The sequence below is a fragment of the Saimiri boliviensis genome, chromosome 2, assembly GCF_048565385.1.
Source record: "Saimiri boliviensis isolate mSaiBol1 chromosome 2, mSaiBol1.pri, whole genome shotgun sequence".
Taxonomy (NCBI): Eukaryota; Metazoa; Chordata; class Mammalia; order Primates; family Cebidae; genus Saimiri; species Saimiri boliviensis.
The window spans coordinates 154,067,010-154,090,754 of NC_133450.1; the positions used below are offsets into that span (position 1 = coordinate 154,067,010).

Sequence of the window (23,745 nt, forward strand, 5' to 3'; positions counted from 1 at the left end):
ATTAAACGAAAATGCTAAACACTGCAGACATGTTGATCCTTACTATAATACATACAACCCCTGTCCTCACTTCAATCCCCTTTTCATGTCATAAACCTACTTATCTCTCTTGATCCTGAATGCACCTAAAATTAGCCAAAACAGACAATATGAAAAATGATTATAGATCAATCTGGATTTAGAGCCCAACCCTGAGAGAATCAATCTATCTTGTCAATTTCAGAAACTAGCCCTTCTCAAAAGTTGTCTTCTGAGAAGGAAAAAAGCTATTCCAAGACGGAAGTAGATGAAATACTCCCAAAGAGGCTCATCAAAATGAAACTAAGCTAGCATTTTGGGAATTCAGTGGCCTGCCTGACAAAAACCAGATGGGCCAGGGAGGCTTGGCCTCCTTCTCCACCACCATCCCCGTGTTTGCAACGGATTTCGGACTTTAGGAGGCGAAGGCATTTAGATTGCAAATCCAAAATAAGATAAAAGAGTCATGGATCTGATATATATATATATATATATATATATATATATATATATATATATATATATATATATTTTGGGGGGGGGGTGGGACAGAGTCTCACTCTGTCACCCAAGCTGGAGTGCAGTGGCATGATCTTGGTTCACTGCAACCTCTGCCTCCTGGGTTCAAACAATCCTCATGCCTCAGCCTCCTGAGTAGCTGGGATTACAGGAACATACCACCACGCCCGGCTAATTTTTCCTTATTTTTGTAATTTTAGTAAAGGCAGGGTTTCTCCAGGCAGGGTTTCTCCAGGTTGGCCAGGCTGGTCTTAAATTTCTGACCTCAAGTGATCCACCAGCCTCACCCTCCCAAAGTGCTGGGATTTCAGCTGTGGGCCACCCACCCGGCCCGAAACTGTTATTCAAATGTGAGCTCTAATTGGCCCCATGCCCTGTGGGGATAGAGAAGAGGTGAGAGCTAGAGCACTGGCCACTGCCTGTGAGAGCAGCTGAGAGGCCTTAGGCAGAATCTCTGAGCCCTTGTCACTGTGCCGCTGAATAATATTACAAACCTACCCGAAAGAGTTGACAGTTTAAATCGTCAGAACTGCTTCCCCGGTCACGGTTTCCCTGTCCCTCTCTTATTTCTTTCTATCCATCCCTCCCCTGACCTACTGCCACCAAAACATTGCAAAAGGATGGGGAATTACTAATTGGGTCAGATCCCCATCCCCCAAGTGTCCCTCTCCTGTCTTCACATTTCTCTTTGTTGGGAACATCCACACTAGGCTTCAGGTTTCTTTCATGTGGAATACACTTGCTACCTTAAAGGGAAGCTAGGAGCTCCTCTGCCTTTACAAAACGGTTAGCAGAAACGTAACTGCAAGATTGAAACCGGAGGGTAAAAAAACAGAAGGACCACTGCCTCTCCCGTTTGTTACTCAGGACTCTCTCCATTCCCCCTTTTCCTTCTTTTCCTCCCTTCGTTCTCCAAAAGACTTCGGAAACCATGATCTGACTTCTCAGTCCTCAGTGACATTTTATAGTTTGTGCGTTGGGTTCTAAGTTTGGATTCTTTAGTCATTTTGTAATAGCTGGCATTGAGAACTCAAAATTTGCCAAACACTATTCCAAATTCATGTACTGAATTAATCTCTAAATAGTCTATGAGGCAGGCGGTATTATTCCCATTTTACAGATGAGGAAACTGAGGCTGAAAGGCATTACCTAACTTGCACAGTCACATGGCAAACAAGTGGTCAAGCTGAGCTCTAAACACAGTCAGTACCGTGATTTTTTTTTTTTTTTTTTTTGAGTCAAAGTCTTGCTCTGTTGCCCCAGCTGGTGTTCAGTGGCGCAGTTTCGGCTCACTGCAGCCTCTGTTCCCCGGGTTCCAGCGATTCTTCTGCCTCAGCTTCCTGGGTAGCTGGGATTACAGGTGCATGCCACCATGCTCAGCTAATATTTGTATTTTTAGTAGAGATGGCATTTTGCCATGTTGGCCAGGCTGGTCTTGAACTCCTGACCTTGTAATCCACCCACCTTGGCCTCCCAAAGTGCTGGGATTACAGGCATGAGCCACCATGCCTGGCCAATACTGTGATTTTAACCTCAAAGCTAGGCTGTATCTCACTACCCTAGATTGCCCTTATACTGAGGGAAAAGTTTTCATTTTCTGAAAATTTAAAAATATATTTGCCTTAATGCCAAAAGTTTCCCTGTTTCCAGGCACACTATTTGGAAATTACCTTTTTAATGATTGTGAAATACAACAATCACAGGGAAATGCAAAAAAAAATTAATGTTCTCCAATTACGTGTAAAACTGATGCTTGTCCTTCTGAAGACAAAACCTATCTGAGTTCTAAATAAACCCATCGAGTCGTTCTCCCTTGTTAGCATACTGTTAGCACATATAGCCTACATCCAGGCTTTTTCTTTAGCAATATCTTTTATGAGATTAAAGGGCTTCTCTTTGATTCCTCTTCACAGAATTTTTATCATGAAGAGATAACACATTTTATCAACTGCTTTTTTGTGTCAATTTGGTTTTTACTTTCGAATTCAGTTACCCTTATGATAATACTCTGTATTATTTCATTCCTCAGTGTATAGGTAATTTTTATACATGTCCTATGTGGCACGAAAAGAATTTACACACTGAGTTGATGTTCATGGTGTAGTATCTATATATGTCTATTAAGTCAGGGGTGTTAATTAAATCACTTAAATATTGTATATTTACTAAATGTTTTCTACTTACTCTAGCAATTACCGAGAGGGGTGTTAAAATACTCCAGGGCAATTGCTGATTTATTTTCTTCCTGTGTTTTCATTTCTGTCTTTCTCTCTCTCTCTTTTTTATAAATTTAAAGTTGCTATGTCTTCCTGGGGCAATTACTCTTTTATCATTTTGAAGAGTCCCTCTTTATCTTTAGCAATGCTTTTGACCTTAAAGTTTATTTTATCTGAAATAATAGAGCTAGTTTTTAGGTTATTATTTGTATCTATGTTTTACCATCTTTTAACTTTCAAACTTTCTGTACTTTTATTTATAAACCATGTATCTTTTAAAATGAGCTTATAGTAGTTTTTTGTTTTGTTTTGTTTTGTTTTGTTTGGAGACAGGGTCTCACTCTGTCACTGAAACTGGAGTGCAGGTATATATTCGTGGCTCACTGTAACTTCAACTTCCCAGGTTTGAGCAATCCTCTCGCCCCAGCCTCCCAATTAGCTACAAGTGCACACCACCACACCTGACTAATTTTATTTATTTTTTGTAAAGACAAGATCTCCTTATGTTGCCCAGGCTGGTCTCAAACTCCTGGGCTTAAGCAATCCTACCACCTTGGCCTCTGAAAGTGCTGGGATTACAGGTGTGAGCTATGGAGAGTTAAATTATGCAACTACAATAACTAAACCCCAGGAGAGTAATTGTAGTTAAGGTAAGATCCTTGAATATATTGAAAGAAAGTAAAGATATAGATAAGTATTAGACTTTGACAGGTCAAGGATTCATGTTGTAGTTTCTAGGTTAACCATTAAAAAAAATAGAAGAAAATTACATAACTTTCTAAGAGAGGAAAACATAGGAACTTTAAAAAAAATCAAGAAAGAAAAACAGGTCTTGTTAAAACGTACATAAGGTGGTGGATTTAAAGTTGAATTTATTAGTTATTACTTTAAATATAAATGAACTAACTGCTCTAGGAAAAAGACAATGTCTGGATTTCAAAAGAAAAGACGACTATAGGCCAGGCATTACCATGCCTTTCTTGATTTTTTTTAAGTTCCTATGTTTTCCTCTCTTAGAAAGTTATGTAATTTTCTTCTATTTTTTTTAATGGTTAACCTAGAAACTACAACATGAATCCTTGACCTGTCAAAGTCTAATACTTATCTATATCTTTACTTTCTTTCAATATATTCAAGGATCTTAACTGCAATTACTCTCGTGGGGTTTAGTTATTGTAGTTGCATAATTTAACTCTCCATAATATTAACTAATACACACATTTCAGTACAAGACATTATTATTAATGTTTTATACAGTCAATGTTCATTTATATCAACTTCTATTTTTAACATTTCCTTATTTTTATTTCTTGCTGCATTGTATTCCAAATATCCCTCTGGAATAATTTTCTGTCTTCCTGAAGAATATCCTTGAGAATTTCTTTTTGTGTAGATAAACTGCTGTCTCGGTTTTGGTTTATCTGAAGATGTCTTTATTTTGCTTTCATTTTAGAAGGAGAGTTTCACTAAATTAAGAATTCTAGGCTGTCAGTTATTTAGTCTCCTTATTTTCACTGTTGATGCAGAAAAATTAGTTGTCAAACTATTGCTTCTTTGCCTTTGATTTTCTGTAATTTTAGCCTGATGTGACTAGATGTGAATTTATTTTTATATATCCTGCTTGGCTTTCTATAACCAGTGGATTGATATCCTTCATTGGTTCTGAGACATCTTCATCTATCATTTTTCCCAGTGTTGCCTGTATCCCAAATCTTTCTCCTTTTGTAAGACTCCAACTAAATTATGTTATCACTTCTCACTGTATCTTTTGTGTCTCTTAGTCACTATTCTTTATTTTTCTGAATATGATCTTTCATCTTTTTTTTTTAATTTTTATTTTATCAAGACAAGGTTTCACCATGTTGGTCAGGCTGGTCTTGAACTCCCAACCTCAGGTGATCCACCTGCCTTGGCCTCCAAAGTGCTTGGATTACAGGCGTGAGCCACCATGCCCGGCCTGATCTTTCATCTTCTAAAGGGAACAATCTTTGTACTCTTTGTTCTGCAAATCAGAAGGACTAAACTGAAAAATCAGATGCAGAGTTTCTTCTGAAATATTTTAAGTTCACTTATATTCTTCAGCTGCTGTTAAATCCATTTATGTTCTTAATTTCAGTTATTTTTCTCAGCTCTATAATTTCAACATCTTGATATCTTTTCATGGTTTACAGTTATTTGCTGATGTTTTTACATTCAGTGTTTTATTTCCATGAATATAGCAAAAATAACTATTTTACAGTATATATTGAATAAATTCCAGTATCTATAGGTCTTTTTCTGTGGTGTATTGTTTCTGTTGATTCTGTTACATGTTGCTTTGTTTATCCAAGTGTCATAATCTTTTATAGTTTTCTGTTCATTTTGTTTGAAAAATTGCTTATAGAAATAACTGGAGATCTAGAATACTGTTAGTTTCCTTCATTTCCTTTCATGAGACTCCTGAGGGAGCCAGATAAGAGTCATGGATTTATAATCCTCTGAAGTACAGTGTGTACCAGTTTTGGAATGATCTTCTTCAAGTTTACAACCTATTTTAGAGTTTGTTATGTCAGGATCTCTGCCTTTAGTGTGTACTTAACTAACCACGTTTCTTTTAGCCACATGATGATGTCACACAGGCAGGCTCTTTGCTGCCTCTTTGGTTAGTCTCCTGGGCAGCAGAGGCAGATTGTAATAGACCAGATCCTCCTCCATGTGGACTTGATGCCTGTTACCTGATACCTGTCACCCTGGGCCATTCATCAAAAGTGCCTCTTCTTTATTACCTCTCCTAGATAGACAAATGCCTTAGGTCAGAAAAAACTCTGGCTCATTCCCCTGAGTTCCAAACTTTTTCCTGTTCTTGTTACTATGTTATTAGGTCATTGGACAACTATGCTTTTCTTTCATCTTTTTTTTTTTTCTTAAAGGTTCCTATCAATTACATGTGACTTTTTTTAATCTTTTTTTAAAAAAATAGGTGCCAACTATGCTTTTAATAAGATGCTTTAATATATTTCTTTCAGCTCTTTTCAGAGGGAAGTTTAGTTTGAATCACCCAGTCCACCATTTCTAAAAGTTAGAAGTCTTTCATATAGGATTTGTGTTGTTTTGTAATCATTTTTCTGCCAATATTTAAAAATCAAATTTCATATGAAATCCAGATACCTTGCTTCTTTTAAAACCAGAAAACATGGTAACCTTGACCTCACATATTAACAATGCAATAATTAAAGAGAGCTGAGCATCACCAGAGTGCCCATCATGCTCTATTGCCTTAAACTGGCCCTAATCTAGGACTTACTGTCTGTCTTGATGGGCATCTAAGTTTTCTACCACTGAGCAAGCAATAGTGGAGTAGAAGCAGTGAAATGTTTTCAATATTAATGAGTACAAATTTTACCTGGATAGTTACATATCCAGGCATCTGGGGCTTCTAATTTAAATTTTCTCATTTTCTGAAATAGAGATTTTTGTATTATGATGGCCTTGAAGACTACAGCAGAGGGCTGGTAGATTTGCATAAGGAGCCCAGCAATCATTTGGGGAGTAAAGGTACCGCAGTCCCCTCTGTGCCCTATTACACCTGTGCCCCGAGATGCAAACTCTCAGCATGGACTGACCGGCTCATGACTGCAGCACAGAACTGTATAAATACAAAATCCAGGAACTGTCTCCACTCAACCTGGCTCTCCTAGGAGCACACCAGAGCTGGCAAAGCAGCTGTGCGAGGGACCCTGCAAAGCCAAGAGGCTGAGACCCCCGGCCCACTTTGGCACAGAGAACTCCCGGCTGAGTGGAGCCTGAAGAGTGTGTGCTCTTTTTCCTCCCACATTGAGGGACTGCCAAGGCCCAGGCAAGGTCCTTCAGTGGTCAGATGGTAGAGGCCCACCTCACCGCCTCCCTTCAGGCCCACCCATGGTGAAGTTTACCCCAGGGTGGTGATGCTGCTGCTTCTCTGGGAGAAGAGTTCACAGTCTCTCTGTACTTCCCATAACTGCCACCCCACAGCCAAATGGAGGTAACCATACAGATAGCACAGTGGCATTCTTCAGCTTCCAGAAGGTGCAGAGTTCTAAGAAAGGGAAAGGATTTGATAACTTAAACGGGAATAGGAGGACCAAAAGAGAGAGCACACTTCCTACTAGTCTAGAATCGTGGGGATTGGGGACTGCATCTGAGAACATTCTTAGAGGATAGACTGAGGTGCATTAACTATGCCAGATTGAAGATGGACACCCTGGTTTACTCCAATTTACTTTTCATAAGTGGGTGAGCAGTCCCATATTTTTTGATGACACATAGTAAGGACCTTAGTTAAGGTCTTAGGCTCTGGGGCCCAAATCTAGGTTCAAATACCAGTGACACTGCTTAGAAATAGTAGATTGTTCAAATTGTCAGGGCCAAAGTTTTCTTTTTTGTAAAACGTGGATGGATACTATGACCACCTATAGCACTGGATTGTGGTGAGAATTAGACACAACACACACAAAACATATAGCATTCTGCCTAGCCCCCATACATGGCAAGCACTTGATACATGCTGATGAACACCATTATTATTATTACTATTATCATCATCATTGAAGCCAGAAGCCTGGCTTGCTTTTAATTGAAAAGTAGACTACAGGTGAGTGGACCAGCATACCAGTCCCAATAAGATAACCTTTGGTAGACAGTCAATAGCCCTTCTAGTTTCAGCTTATTTGCCCATAAAATAAAGTTCATGTTATCTTTTTGATAAAAGGTAAGATAAAAAGAGATTAAGAATGTTGGAGAATTCTCAGCTCTTGGAGTTAAAAACACCCAAAGCTACTCAAATCAGAGACAACATCTCTCTGTGTCAGTGAGAGGGTCAGTGACACACCCAGCCTGGGAAAGCTTGCCTGCATTTTTGTTTCTGTGCACCAGGCCCTACATATCCAGCCAGAGAGAATACAATCAGATTGCAGTGGCATAAGATGATGCTGCCAACAGAAGGAACAGGCGTCATAGCTTTTGGAACACATTCCTTAAGGGTGTATCAGATTCTAAAGAAGTTAGCAAGAACTGCCACATTGAGCAAAGCTGAGTGGCAGAGTTGAACTGAGTAGTAGAAGCAAGAAGAGAACTGCCATGAGGGCCACTTGAGTCTTATGGAGGAGGCAGTAGAGTGAGAGACTCACTAACACCAGGCACTAAAAACATGGAAATAAGCCCTATAAATGAGGAGAGACTCTTCCCCACAATATAAAGGCTCTTAGTGAAATTAATGGATAGTTACTGCACACTTTATGAATGCAGTTTTATCAGGAACATGTTCTTTTATGGCCTTTGCCTTTAAGACTCAGCTACCATTTAACCTGACATATTTAAAGTGTTTTAAATAATTGACCTTTTCCTAGTAATTGAAGTTGTGCTAGACTGTCTACCCACAATTTTAGCAAGACTTTGTGCCTTGGCAAAATCAAATTAGAACTTTCTTTACTTCATCTATGGTTATTTTGAATCTCTCAGCTCAACTAGTATAATTGTGTGAAGAAAACAGTTTAACACTGCTGAGTTGATACTGAGGAAGCGTTTCTATGGAGACGCAAATTGAAACTGATTTTCTTGTTTCTTTTTGTGTTAATTGACCTGAGAAGCAGGAACAGGTCTTCAAGGATCTTGGCAAATTTGTCTAGGTTATTTTCTGCATGCTTTATAATTTTCCTAAATGGAGAAGAAATAGCAGAGGCCAGGAACCCCTATAAATGCATCCCATTTGGTTTGGCATTACAGGGTTTATCTGGACTGGAGACAATGTCAATCCTGCTAAGCTACGCAGAGGTGGAAATAAAGAACCCAAATGTCATCAATCACAGGATCACAGGACTTGTCCAATTTTTTTTTTTTTTTTTTTTTTTTTTTTTTAGATAGAGTCTTGCTCTGTCACTGGAGCTGGAGTGCAGTGGTGCATTCTTGGCTTGCCACAATTTCCACCACCTCCCAGGTTCAAGTGATTCTCCTGCCTCAGCTTCCTGAGTAGCTGGGATTACAGGCATGTGCCACCATGCCTGGCTAATTTTTTGTATTTTTAGTAGAGACGGGGTTTTGTCATGTTGCCAGGCTGGTCTCGAACTCCTGACCTCAGGTGATCCACCCGCCTCAGCCTCCCAAAGTGCTGGGATTACAGGTGTGAGCCACCACAGCCAGTGTCAGTTTTCTTTTTTGAGAAACAGAGTCTCCTTAAGTTGTCCATGCTGGTCTTCAACTCCTGAGCACAAGGGCTCCTCCCCACCTCAGCCTCCTGAGTCGATGACACTATATAGGCTCATGCCACCACGCCCAGCTGTAGGACTTCTCAAACTTTAATGTGCACATGAATCACCTGAGGAGCTTGTTAAAAATGCAGATTCTGAGCCGGGCGCGGTGGCTCAAGCCTGTAATCCCAGCACTTTGGGAGGCTGAGGCAGGTGGATCACGAGGTCAAGAGATCAAGACCATCCTGGTCAACATGGTGAAACCCCGCCTCTACTAAAAATACAAAAAATTAGCTGGGCATGGTGGCGCTTGCCTGTAATCCCAGCTACTCAGGAGGCTGAGGCAGGAGAATTGCCTGAGCCCAGGAGGCGGAGGTTGCAGTGAGCTGAGATCGCGCCATTGCACCCCAGCCTGGGTAACAAGAGCAAAACTCCATCTCAAAAAAAAAAAAAAAAATGCAGATTCTGAGTCAGTAGATCTGGGTTGAGGCCTGAGATTCTGCATTTTTAAGTAGCAACCAGGTGATGGTCCAGGAACTACCTTTAGGATAACAAAAGTATAAAGTGCTGTTAAAAACAGTGTTAATATACTGTCTTTTAAAATTTTATCAAATCTTACCCATTAAAAGGAAAGTGAATCCATAATGACTGCAAGTTCTGAAAAATATTAATATGAAATACACCATGCTGATATGAGTCGGAGCCAGCAGCTTGATTCAACAACATAGAAACACACGGTCAAAGATGGTGTAAAATGCATAACTGAGAAATCTTAGTATATCATCAAAGTATCTTAGCTTTTGTTAAACACCACACTGACTGTCCTGACTGTAATTCCCAAGAATATAATTAAAAGCAAAGAAAGAAAAAACAAAAAGCAACAGAGTTGCTACTTCCTAGGGAAATGGGGTGAGGTTCCTTAGAGACTGGGTTTGAGGATCACTGTTAATGTGACTGAAATGCAGTAGTACCTTGTTATCAACTCCCGGAAGCCTCATTCACATGGGCGTACAATGTCACAGCACTCCCTGGCTTGGGGTGACTGCTGAAATGGCATGCGTTTGCTTCCATTCTTTATAATAATTCACCAGGGCTCACATTCATAGTTTTTCATTCCATTTATCCCTGAACATTTTTCCCTTTTCTTCTCACATAGTGCTGCTCTTCTGAAAATCACGTGTAAGCAATTGCTTTAAAAAGAAAAACGAAGAACCCTCTGACAAGAAACAAAAGACCTCAAAAAGGAATTTGATTTCATGAATACAAACGTAATCTGTGACAGTTCCCTTTCATGTTGCGTTGCAATCAAAGACTACGGAGCTCAATCTCAGAAGCCCAATGCTGGAGATTTCCAGAGAGACTTGATATTTTTTTTCCCTAAAACTTTTAAAATTCATCTCTCTCTACACATATACATGAACACAACCGTAATTTTAAATTTTACAGTATGTATTGTTTAGCCAAACTCATGTTGATGCATGCTTTACTGAATGTAATCAGAAATTGTGAATAATGTGTCATATTCCAAAACCTATAAGGTAAGGGTCAAAAAATTATAGTTCTTAGGCCAACGCCAGGTCAGCACCTGGTTTTGGTGTAGCCCATAAAAATGGTTTTTATGTTGGGAAAAAAAATAATATATTGTGACATGTTAAAATTATCTTAAGTTTAAATTACAGTGCCTATAGTTTTATTGGAATAAAGCTTCACTGATTCATTTAGGTATTATCTGTGGCTGCATTTGTACAACAGTGGCAGCTGAGTTGTAACACAGACCATGTGACTAACGTTACGGGTTGACTTTGTCTTCCACAAGTGCATATGTTGAGGTCCTAATTGCCAATACCTCAGAATGTGACACGATTTTAAGATGGGGCCTTTACATAGGTAATCATGGTAAAATGAGGTCATTAGTGTGGTTTCTAATCCAATATGACTGGTGTCCTTATAAAAAGGGGACATTTGGACCCGGAGACACACAAGAAGGAAAATCGTATGAAGAGATACAAGGAGAAGACAGCCATCTATAAGCCAAAAAGAGAGGCCTGGAACAGATCAACAGATCCTTCCCCCACAGCCCTCAGAGGGAACCAGCTCTGTGAGCATGCTCATCTCAGACTTCACATGTCCAGAATGAGAAACAAGTTCGTGTTTTGTAAGCCACCCAGTTTGTGGTACTTGTTACATCAGCCCCAGCAAACTAATACAGCTAGCAAAGCCTAAACTATTTAGTCTCTGGACCTATTCAGAAAAAACTTGACTTCTGCTCCAAGGGACCAGTTTTTCTGTTCAACCCCTTGAAGCCAGAAAGCACATGCCTCCTGGCTAGTCAAAAACATTTCAGGGGTCCTTTCTTCAATGAACCTGCCTTTCATCACACACCCACTCCAGTGTTCAAGCCCTTTCTCTCTGGTAAAAGAGCTTGGAACAACCAACAGATTGCACATTATTTGGATGAAATAAAATCACTGAACAACCCCTACTTACTACCTCTTACTCCAAGCCAGGAGGGCAGTGAATTTGTTCCATGAATGGAGAAAGTCGAGAAACTCCACTTCATCCATGAACCTTTTGACAAAGCGTGGTACATCTAAAATGCCATGTCAGGAGAGCCCGGGCAGCTCTCAGAGAAGACCTAGGCTTTTAGAAGCTGTCAGGTCTCTCAGGACAGTTCCCATTGACCCAGTTTGCTCTCCCAGATGTTAATGGGAGGGAAAAAGACAAGTCAATTGCATTATAAAACATACTGCTTTATCTGGGAATCTTCTATCCTCATGTGATAAGAAAACTAATCTACACCATTATTAATAAAAGTATGGCAGAAACAATAACATTAATGACAATCAACATTTATTGAGCATTTATTCACGTCAGGTGTAAACCAAAAATACAATTCTAAGCCGCCAACTGACTGAATGGACATCTCCTCCCTGCCCTCCATTATTGGCCAAAAGGATACCCAAAACTAGTTCAGGCCATGACAGGAAAAGTGGGTAGGATATACTTCAATATATCTTCTCTGGAGATTAGGCATTGATATTTAGAGATTCTAAGACTGACAGAACAGATTCTTTGTAGCAATAAGATACCAAATTCCAACCTGACCCTGATATAGCATCAGATGACAGATAACAGGCTTTGAAGGAAATCAAAGCATTTTACCCCAAAATATATTTCTCTGACATAATTTAGAAAGGCTCTACAAAGCCATCTCTTGTAGGAGAAATCTGCCTTCTGTAGAGAATCCTCTTCTCTTGCTAGATTTTTTCTGGAGAGTCTGACACCTTTTAAGGTCTAATGAGACTCATTTACCATCTCTTCTCTCTGAAGCCTACATAAAAAGAACCTCAGCTTTTACAACTTTCTTTATCTTAACTCAGGCATTTATTTATACTGAAGTTTCCTCTTCAGACAAAGCTTAACTTTTTCAACCAATTGCCAATCAGAAAATCTTTGAATCCACCTATGACCTGAAAGCCTCCCCTCTGTTGATATGTCCTGCTTTTCTGAGCCAAAACATTATGTACTTCACATGTGTTGATTATGTCTTTGTCTATAACTTCCATCTCCCTAAAATATATCAAACCAAGTGTAACCCAACTACCTTGGGGATGTGTTCTCAGGACCTACTGAGACTGTGTCACAGGCCATGACCTTTAACCCTGGCAAAATAAACCCCTGAAATGATTGAGACTCACCTTGGTCATTTTCTTTGATTTACACAGGCATTGTGCAAAACTCTTTCCACATATGAATTATCTGATTTAATCATTACAATAATATAAAATAAGAAGTGTATTTACCTCCATCTGACTGATAGAGAAATTAAGTTGCCCAGAGTCACAAAACTAGAAAATGGCAGAACTAGGACTCAAAACAAAGACAGCTGATTTCAAAGCCCAACCTTTGAATCAGAGGCCATCCAGCTTTGATGGTATGTGAAAAAACATAATCTTGTTGGGGTGCTCCCTAACAATTTTAGCCACCTGAGAGAGCGACAGTGGTTTTATCTTTTCCTCTGGCTATGCAGCTGTTCTTATTATCCTAATGCTTTGACATCTTGGGGCCTGGCTGGCTCTGGAAGGTTTCCTTCCTCCCAGGGCCAGCTAATTCATAGAGATAGCAAACCACACACCCTGGAGCTTGCCTTCCAGATGCAAACGAAACATTCCTTTCTCAGCCTCTCACAGGGCTCTCACACTTGGGCCACTATTTCTCTGCCCTAATCACTCCAAGGCTAGGTATCAGGCAATTAGGGACAGTCCCTATGCCCTAGAGCCTGCTGAAATTATTCAAACAAGCTAATTCTAAACCTGCTCACCATGCTTACCTTGCCTTTCCCACAGAATGCCCAATGAAGGCTTCGCCCACCTTTTCCCTTGGCTCATTCTGCCTCCTGTCTGACCCTGGCGCTTCCCTGTGTGGCATGTTGTATCCCCTCCTCTTGGGAACTGTGAGTAACAAATTATCTCTTCAATGGCAATCATCTCATGATCTGTGGGCCTCCCCACACCTGAATAATAATGAAGCCTACATTTTCAGCCATTCTCTCAGCCTCAACTACCTTCCATCGCCTATCATGACAGTGAGTGCACAGGCCCAGCCCATCAAAGTGTGCCTCACATGATGACTAGTACCAACAAAAAATGCTCAAAAGTAAAACCAAAAACAGAAACACAGCAGCGGAATTGTACAAACCTCTAGCTGCTTTCCCTCCTGCCCAAGACCTGAGCATTCTGTCACTGAAATGCTGCTCCCTGGAGTTTGTCAGGCCTGCCAGCATTTGGAGGGGTCAAATACAAGGGACGGGAAGCTCCCTCACCTGCATCTTGAACAGGAGATCTCATTCTGGGATTAGAACATCAACTTTACAATCAGCCAAGAGTAGACAGGAGAGCAAAAACAGCCACATTCTCCCTTTGACAGCTCAGATCCTGTATCCCATGTGAATGAAGCATGACGGTGGTAGGAAGCCCAGGCAAAGCTGCCTCCAGATGCTGGCTGATTACACACACTAGTCCAGAGCTTCCTTCTGAAGGCCACAGCCAACCTCCAGCTTCTCTGTCAGTATTCATTTTTTAAGATATACTCTTATTTAGCATAGAAGCAAAGCAAATGATTTACTGCACACCAAAGAAGGACACCACTTCAAAGAAAACCTGAATCACCCCCAGTTCATGAGGCCTGGGCAGCTTTCTCCTGAAAGGCACAGAAATGTGGTCGTGCTGTGCATCTGGGCTGGAACAAAGAGGCTGCTGGGAAAGCCAGATTGTGCTGGACACAGCTTGTCAAACCCATTCATCTGGCAAGAGAAGTGACACCCAGTGGCCCTCTGGACCTGTGTCACCGCTGCAAATTCATTCATGCCCCTTTTTCAGGCTGAGTAAACAAGATCCAGCAAGATTCGGTGATTTGTGGACATAAGCATCACTGGGTTAACCAACAGCTGGTTCAGCATGTGCTTTAGACACAGAAAAGCCAGCACCAAAATAAAAGATATTTTGATAAGAAGTTGATATTTAATATTTTAGAAATTAGAATAGCATTATAAAGAAAAAAAATCAAAGTTTTAGGTTTCCTCATATTTATTTTTAGAGCTTTTTTTTTTAAGTACATATATAAAGTAGGGGAGAAAAATATAATTTCTTTTTAGGGTCCAGGCTTTCTAAACTGTAATCCAAACTTGACCCAAAGTCAGGATCAAGGCATGCCTTTTGGCTATTCAATGTTCTGTTCTTAAGACCACCAGTTCTTGGGATAAGCTAGCAATGCCAAGATATTCTTGCAAGATTTGGAATGAAGGGCCTTATTTGTATATATTGCCGTAAGTGGAGATTTGAGATGGGCTCTGTCAGTGGGATCAACATGAGTGGTTTATGGTGGCAGTCCATAGTTTCCCACAAGTCCTAGACCGTGTATAGTATGGATACACAAGGATTCACATACTCAGTACCTTGAAAGGAGATCAGATCACAATAGTTGGCCAGGAAAAAGACTTATTGTCGTCAAAACTCTAAAAAGCCCTGTTCTATGATAGACATTAGGCCCTGGGAGAATCTGCCAGATTCCCAACCAAGGGAGTTTTTCACACACCGTCAGATAACCAACCATCCCAGGAGTGTTCTCAGCTCCAGGGAAAACAATATGTAGTAAGGCAGAATATGAGTCCAGAGTTCAATATCCAAGGAAGAAAAAGAAGGAGTGTTTGCCCCGGCACCTTATTTGCCTTTCCAGGAAGTACTCCTCTAAGTAGAAATAGAAAAAAACCTGTACATCTTTGCGTCTTTCCAAGTTTAATTCCTCTCCACGAGCCAGTTATGAAAACACAGCTACACTAAATTCCTTTCTGCACCACTAGGGGGAAATCTAACACACCTGACCACAGCTTGTTTCTTGTTTCTTCTTTAAAAAAAGAAAAAAAATTATAATTACATAACTAAAAGTTTAAGGTTGACACATACTTGGAGTTATTATCCTGCTCAACCCTTTCTACTCTTGCCCCTGTTTTAGAATTATTTGAATATATGTAGGCAAAGACGACTTAGAAAAGCACAAACCAGCCATCCTAACTGGGCAGGAGGCTTCACTATTGAGAAATTCTTCTAACAGTCAGCCTGAATCCCTTCCAGTTCAGCTTGAGTTTATTTCCTCAAATTACATATTCATTAGTTATGGAGAACAGCTGGTTGTCTTTCCCCCGCCTCACATTATTCTTTAAATTCTTGAAGACCTCCAAGTCACATCTCTCTTCTAAGCAGAATGAGCCAGCTCCTTCCCTTGGTCATAGAGTTTAGAGCACAACTCTTCACCAAGTGCTTTTCTTCTAAACTCTCTCTTCAACATTTGCCCTCCCCCATAGTTCCAAAGTGCAGCAATACCAACCACATTCTGAGGAGAAAAATAAAATGAAGTATTTCCTCATGTTTTCCCTCAACTATATGACTATTCATAGACCCTTGCTCAGGTTTTCTTTTTAAATAACAACATGTTTTTATTTATTCTTAAATCTAAATCTGTTTTCATTTTTAACTACATATGGGAAAGTAAGGAGGGAAAATATAATTTTTTTCAGGGTTTCGGGGGTTATAAACTGTAATCCAAACTTGACCCAAAACCAGGATCAAGGCACAACTTTTAGCTCTTTAAATCATATATATCTAGTATGATTCCAAAATTATGTTCTCATGCACACATGCATGCACACACATACACATAAATCTTTATCTTGTCATGAAAGTGAATGGCTAAGTGAATGCCGATGTGTGTCACTTCTGTTTCTCTTTCACATCGTATGTATTATGTCCATTTCTACTTTATCCTCCAAGTTTTGAGGACTCACTACAGATACCTTATGAACTAGAAAACATAATCTATATGTTTTTAGAACATTATTCTTTTCATAATGTTTTTAAATCCTATTCATTGCCAATTCAATATTAGTACAGAAAACTGGTTGTTTTTAAGGCACTGCTCACTTTTCAAACTGCTGTTAAAAGAAAAGCCTTAAACAAATTAAATTTAAGAGTTTAACTGAGCAAAGAACAATTATCAAATCGGGCAGCCTTCAGAACCAGATAGGATCAGAGCAACTCAGAGCTGCCATGAGGTCAGATAACATTTATGAACAGAAATAGAAAAGTAAAGTACAGAAAGCAGAAGTGAGGTACAGAAACAGCTGTATTGGTTACAGCTCAGTTTTTGCCTTATTTGAACACATTTTCAAAAAGTGGCTGCCTGTAATTGGCTGAGATCGGCCGCTGTGATTGCCTGGGACTTAGCTACTTGTCTCGAGAGTAGGTTACATTCTGTTTACACATCCAGTTAGGTCGTAGTTCATTATGTATGGAGAGACCTTTAGGCCAAACTTAAATTACGTAAGGAGGCAGCTTTAGGCTAACCTTTTAAAAGCGTGGAATAACAAATATATTTGGTATTTGTCCTCAATTTCTGGCACAGAGCTCCTAAAACCTTTGGAACTTCCTGATAGGAGTGCCTTTTATTTTTTCAGCCACACCAGACTTTATGCTAATGAGTGACTCTTGGTGGGTCCCAACGTTGTTTCAGCTTGAGGGCTGGCTGCCAGAGGAACCAAACAGGTAGTTAGAGGGTTGGAACATTCAGCCCCACCCCGTGACCTATAGGAAGGGGAGCAGGGCTGGAAACCAAATTCAACCACCAAGGCCTAATTATTTAATCAACCGTAATTACCTAGTGAAACCCCTATAAGAACATGTCAACAACAAGGTTAGAAGAGCTTCCAGGCTGGTGAACCCACGTGCTGGAACTCTTACCCAGAGAGGGCATGGAAGCCGTGCACTCCTTCTCCACATCTGGCCTTATACATTTCTTCCATTTGGCTGGTCCTGGGCGCTAGCCTTTATAATAAACCAGTAATGCTAAGCAAAGCACTGTCCTGAGCTCAGGGAGTCATTCAAGTGAATTATGAAATCTGAAGGTGGGTGGGGGGGTGGTTGTAGAAAACCCTAAATTTGTAGTTGGCAAGACAAAAAAATGTGGGGAGCCTGGGCACCCCATTTGCAGCTGGCATTTGTAGTAGAAGCTATCTTGTGAGACTGAGCCCTTAACCTGTGGGGTCTGGGCAAAATCCAGATAATATCAGAACTGACTTGAATTGAATCGTTGCACCCAGTTGGTGTCAGAGAATTGTAGAACTTATTGATCTGAGAAAAAAAAACCTCTCAATAACACTGAACTGAAGCTCCAGCAGTAGCCTTGGACTCAAGCACAAGTAAGAAGAAATGATCTTCTGGGCCTTCAACGTTAACATGGACAACGTGGATTTTGTTATAAGAAAGACCTAATATGAACCTCCAATCCAGAAACTACCCACTGCATGAATCTAAATTGCTCCCTGACTCAGTTTCCTTTCCTGCAAAAGTAGGATGATAATTCTGCCATGGAGCCATTGGAACGATGAGTGAGATAAAGGATGTATCTAGAATGAAGCCTGTGCACTGTAAGGACCTTAAAAATGCCATTTATTTTATTCAAAACCTCAGTCATGGGAGGAAACCCGATGATAGCACCAACATTCATTTTGAGTACAGAATATTTCAGCTTCTTGTATGATATAATTGGGCTGAAATATTCCAAAGTAATTAATGCTCAATATTGCAAAAATTTGGCAAAACTACATTGGATATTTACCATATACCAGGTGCACTGGGGATACAGGGAACTAATCTGACAAAGTCCCATCCTCCTGGTGCTTCCATTCTACTGGGTGGAGACAGATAATAAAATAAAATAAACAAGTAAGATGAGGATCAATTCCATGGAGAAAGCAAAGCAGGGCAGGGGATTAAGAAGTACCTGTGCCGCCAGGCGCTGTGGCTCAAGCCTGTAATCCCAGCACTTTGGGAGGCCGAGGCAGGTGGATCACGAGGTTGAGAGATCGAGACCATCCTGGTCAACATGGTGAAACCCCGTCTCTACTAAAAATACAAAAAATTAGCTGGGCATGGTGGCGCGTGCCTGTAATCCCAGCTACTCAGGAGGCTGAGGCAGGAGAATTGCCTGAACCCAGGAGGCAGAGGTTGCGGTGAGCCGAGATCGCACCATTGCACTCCAGCCTGGGTAACAAGAGCGAAACTCCGTCTCAAAAAAAAAAAAAAAAAAAAAAAAAAAAAAAAGAAGTACCTGTGTGTGGCCAGGCACAGTGGCTCACACCTGTAATCCCAGCACTTTGGGAGGCCAAGGTGGGTGGATTACCTGAGGTCAGGGATTTGAGACCAGCCTGGCCAACATGGTGAAACCCCATCTCTACTAAAAATACAAAAATTAGCCGGGTGTGGTGGCACATGCCTGTAGTCCCAGCTATTCTAGAGGCTGAGGCAGGGGAATGCCTTGAACCCGGGATGTAGAGGTTGCAGTGAGCCAAGATGCCACCACTGCACTCCAGCTTGGGCAACAGAGCGAGACTCCATCTCCAAAGAAAAAAAAATACCTGTGTGTGAGGGCTATGGCTATTTTATATCAGGTGGCCAGGGACATCCCTACTGAGAAGTAAGGAAGCAAGCCATGAAGATGTCGGAAGGAAAAGCACTGCAGGCAGAGGGCTCAGCCATCGTAAATACATGAGGCAGAGTGTTCTTGTCATGTTCACCCAACAGCAGTTGGAACGGAGAGAGAAGCAGGAAAAGAGATAGGAGATGAAGTCAGAAGGAGAAGGGGACCATTTCCTCTATGTCATTCAAGATCATGGTAAGGGTTTGGGTCCCTCTGACTGAGCTGGAGGGGAGCATTTCAGCAGAGCTATGAGGCAGCTTAACATGTTTTAGGAGAATCACTCTGGTTGCTATGCTGAGAACAGGCTGGGGGTAGAGAATGGGCAAGAGTGGAGAGAGGGAGACCAGTTAAAAGACTATGTATTGCTCTAGAGGAGAGAACAGTGCTTGGCCCTGGGTTGTAAATGGTGGAGGTGGTAAGATGGGGTGAGATTCTGGATGTGTTTGATGGTCACGTTATTCTTGAATTAGAAAATTAGGGCATGAAAGAGAGGAAATAAGTCAAGGATGAATCCTAGGGGTTTTCTTGGCTGAACCATTTGGAAGAATGGAACTGCCATTTACTGAGATGGAGAAGAATGAAAGAAGTAGGATGCTGGTGTTTGTTTTGGAGGAGTGCGCAGGAGGCTGGTGGGAGTTCAATGTTGCACATGTCAAGTTGGTGATATCTATCAGACAATCAGGTGGAATCCAATAAGCAATGGAAATAGAAGTCCAGAAGACAGAGATCGATGTGTGGAAAGGTACTAAAAACAGGTGCTGCTTATTCTACAGTTTTAAAGAATCCAAGGTCCTGCTGCTAGCGCTTCACAGTGCACCTAGCTCTTTGCTATTCAACAGTGGCTCCTGGACCAGCAGCACAGTATTGCCTGAGAGCTTGTTAGAAATGCAAACTCTCTAGGTGACTTCATACCTGAGTCAGAATCCACAATTTAACGCAATCCCAAAGTGATTGGCATGTTATTAAAGTTTGAGATGCATGTGTCTAATTAATATCATCGGGGAAACTTTTTTAAAACTGCAGGTCCCACCTCAAAACAATTAAAGCAGAATCTCTAGGACTGGGGCCGAAGCATGGGTACTTTCACCAAGCTGCCGAGTGGTTCCGAAGTGCAGCCTGGGCTGAGAACCAATGAGCTGACTCTTCTCACTTCTGAGTGTTTTCTCTTTCCTCCCAGGTGTCATTGTCAGTGCTCTTGGAAAGCCATCTCTAAAGAGGTGTGTGGTTCTAATAGAGGATGAAGGCCGGAAGCTAGAGTAATCATGTCTCCTGGTTTACTGGGGACAATCTAAACATAATTACAGTTACCATCTTTTACTCACAAAAGTACGGATCACAACTTTTGGTGGTTCAGCTTAATGATTTTTCTACTTTATGATGGTGTGAAAGTGATACACGTTCAGTAGAAACCAATACTGTGAGTCCCCATACAAAAATTTTGTCACTTTCAGTATTCAGTACATTTCATGAGATATTCAATATTTTATTATAAAACGGGTTTGTGTTAGATGATTTTCCCCAACCATGGGTTAATGTAAGTGTTCTGAGTTTGTTCGAGGTAGACTAAGCTAAGCTATGATGTTCTGTAAGGTAGGTGTATTTAATGCATTTTCAACTTACGTTGGGTTTATTGGGGTGTAACCCTGTTGTAAATCTAGAAGCACCTATATTCTGGTTTAGATGACAAAATATATGTTCTCCCTATGTAAAATGAAATGGCTCTATACTTTGTTTCTGGATTATAAAGTCTCATTAAGAACAGATAGAACAAAATAACAGAGGTCCTTTGGTTTGACAAGTGAATAAAAATGCGGGACCTGGTGCTTAGGTATTAGTTGTTAAAGCCTTCCAGGTACAGCTTATCAAAAATACATACTTAAAGCTGGGTGAGGTGACTCACGCCTGTAATCCCAGTACTTTGGGAGGCTGAGGTGGGTGGATCACTTGAGGTCAGAAGTTTGGCCAACATGACGAAACAGCCTGGCCAACATGGTGAAACCCTATCTCTATTAAAAATACAAAATAAGCTGGGCATGGTGGCAGATACCTGTAATCCCCTCTACTTGGGAGGCTGAGGCAGGAGAATCCCTTGAACCCAAGAAGTGGAGGTTGCAGTGAGCTGAGATCATGCCCTCCAACGTGGGTGACAGAGTGAGACTCTGTCTCAAAAAAGCAAAAACAAACAAATACTTAAATGCCTCAATTTTCAGGAAGACTGGGGAAAACCAGGCCCCTCCCAAGGATTGGGGTGAGATGGGGTGTGACTGTATTCTGCAGTGAAAGTACTAAAGCCAAGGGTTGATGAACCACAGGCTGATTATCAGTCTGTGATTTTCCTAGCCCTTAACAAAACTTCTCCTTCCTTTTCCTTTTAGATATTCTATTTTTCCTTAACTACTCCACCCACGGGCTGAAAGGGACAAGGGAAGAAGGTCAACAAAAAGCTCATTTAGCAGCCCTGCTATTAAACTGGATGGGGAGATGGAAACAATTGTACTGTTTCTGGTTACCTGTGATTTTAAACTCTTTTGGCTTATTCCTTTTTCCAAATGATTGCCAGCTGGTCTGAGGGTTCCTTGAAGGCCTACTGATTGCTGGTAAAATTAAAGTAAACTTGTATTTTAAAAATCAGGTAGTCTTCAAGCAACAGGCCTTTGGAAGCTGTCTTTCCTGATTCACCAAGGACACAGAGTGGGATCGGGGCAAGCACCTGCTCATCTCATCAGGGCCCTCCCCGGTCCGTTCTCTCCTTACCACCAATTTGTAGGCACATATGAATAGAACTTTTAAAAAACACTTTCGACATAGGTAAGAAATTATTTGTTGTAGGTAAGAACTTAAAATAAATAGCATAATCACTGTTCTACAAAAGGACGCAAATGAAAAATCTACATGTGAGTGTATGGTCTAAATGCACATAGATTATATCACAAGTTTTCCTAATTGCATCACTAGGATTGTATAAGTATGTCTGCAAGGCAATCAGTGTGAATGTTTAAAACATGCTCTGTTCACATGTGTTCAACATGTCTGGAAAAGAAACTATCCATGGACAAAGTACAATAGCCAGATGCTAATAAGACAGTTGAAGGGAACTCTCCGTTCTCTTGGGAAATAACTTGAGTAGAGATGGCTATTGAGTTGGAGTGGGTAAAATGTTAAAAATTACCTGTTGAATTGGAATAAGATTAGCAATGGAATCTCTGCAGATTAGAGAAGGTGGAAGGGGCTCTTTCTGTAGTTGAGAAGGCAACACAAGCAGGTCTTTCCAGTCAGGCCCTGATCAGGAATAATGCTAGCAGCTTCAGGAGTAGATCTTACTTTGATCTCTGTTAACAGTTAATCAAAGACTTTTTGTTCCAGAGTTCTTGGAAGGCAGAAGCAAATGGTCCCGGAAAGCAACCTTGTAAGGAGCCCCAAAAATGCTCCAACTTAAAGGCTTAGGTAGAGTTGAGCAATAATTAAGACAGGTTGGCCTGCTGAGAGAATCTTCTTGCTTTTCCCTAGTGGTTAGATTTCTTTGAAAATCTTACTCTACATTATATCCTGACTCAAATGTATTATGCAATAGGGCTTAGGTTGGTGATTCAATGCTGTATGGTATTTTAATAAGGAGTTCGTTTTTAATGTAAAACTTTTAGCTAGGTTATGTGCTACATGCTCGGAGGCCTATCTAACCAGGTCTAGGAAATCTCTTGCTTCTGAGAAGGGAGGGGAAATCAGCCATCGCAACAGCAACATCAGTGAAGGGATTTGCCAGCCCTTCAAACTGGCAAATTCCTTCTGCCAACAGGATGAGAGAAATGTGCAGTCATGGGGATTAAAATGAGCATTACTTATGTTTCTTTTACTCACATGACCTTCTAAGAGTAGGCTGATGGAGGTTTTCAGTTGCAAACAAGCCTCAAAAAAAAAAAAAAAAAAAAGCACTGCTTTTGTGGACTGCCTCAGGGAGAGACTTGTGTGTGCAGGATTGTGGTGACACTTGTCCAATGGCCTGGTCTCAGTCAGTCCAGTGTGGAAGGTAAATAAAAATAAGCAAATATCATAACCGCTTACCCTGTGCAAATAGGGAAAAGAATGTTGAGGAAAAAATAGCCTGGAGTCAGAGTGAGTCAGTGTTAGTGAGGCCAGGAATATCATTCCTCATCCTGTACGTAGCTCTGGACATTCAGGCCCCTCCTTTAATCTCCCTCCCCAGCATAAGATGTAGAATAGAATTTTATTCGGAAAGACAGGGTAAGCCTCAAATTCTTGCATGATTTGGTACTATCTTGGGCGAAATGTACTCACTAACAAATTATTTCGGCAAAGTATGGCCCATCCCCTGCACAGAAAGGCTATGATCCTGAGAGGAAGAGCCAAGGGCTTCATGCTGGCCACGTGCTCTGCCTACTCCTGCTCCTGATAACCATGAGAACAGCTCTTGGCCCCCTCCAGCCTCTACTGTCCCATCTAGGATGATTTTACTCCAGATAGATATCTTGGCTGTAGGGTCAGGTGCAAGGGTCTGTGGCACCCATTATCACCAAGTTCTTTGAGATTCTCCAAAAAAACAGACCATGAAAAAAAAAAAAACTAAACTACTGACAAAGAAAGAAAACCCTCCCAGATATCTTACTCCATCAGGGCAAATTGTAGCTGGAAATTCTGAGCACCTCTAAAATGAGTAGCAGTGAATATTTCTCTGCTTCTCTACTTTTCTACAGAGGAAGTAGGGCAGGTAGAACCAATGTTTTCATCTCAGTCATCTCATCAAGGAC

The 23,745-nt window shown here is 40.9% G+C and overlaps 1 protein-coding gene across 1 annotated transcript in view; it reads right to left on the minus strand.

The window, feature by feature from the left end:
* PGM5 (phosphoglucomutase 5) overlaps window positions 1–23,745 on the minus strand; it is a 181,150-nt gene that overhangs the window by 11,212 nt on the left and 146,193 nt on the right. The gene's annotated exons all lie outside the window — the stretch shown is intronic.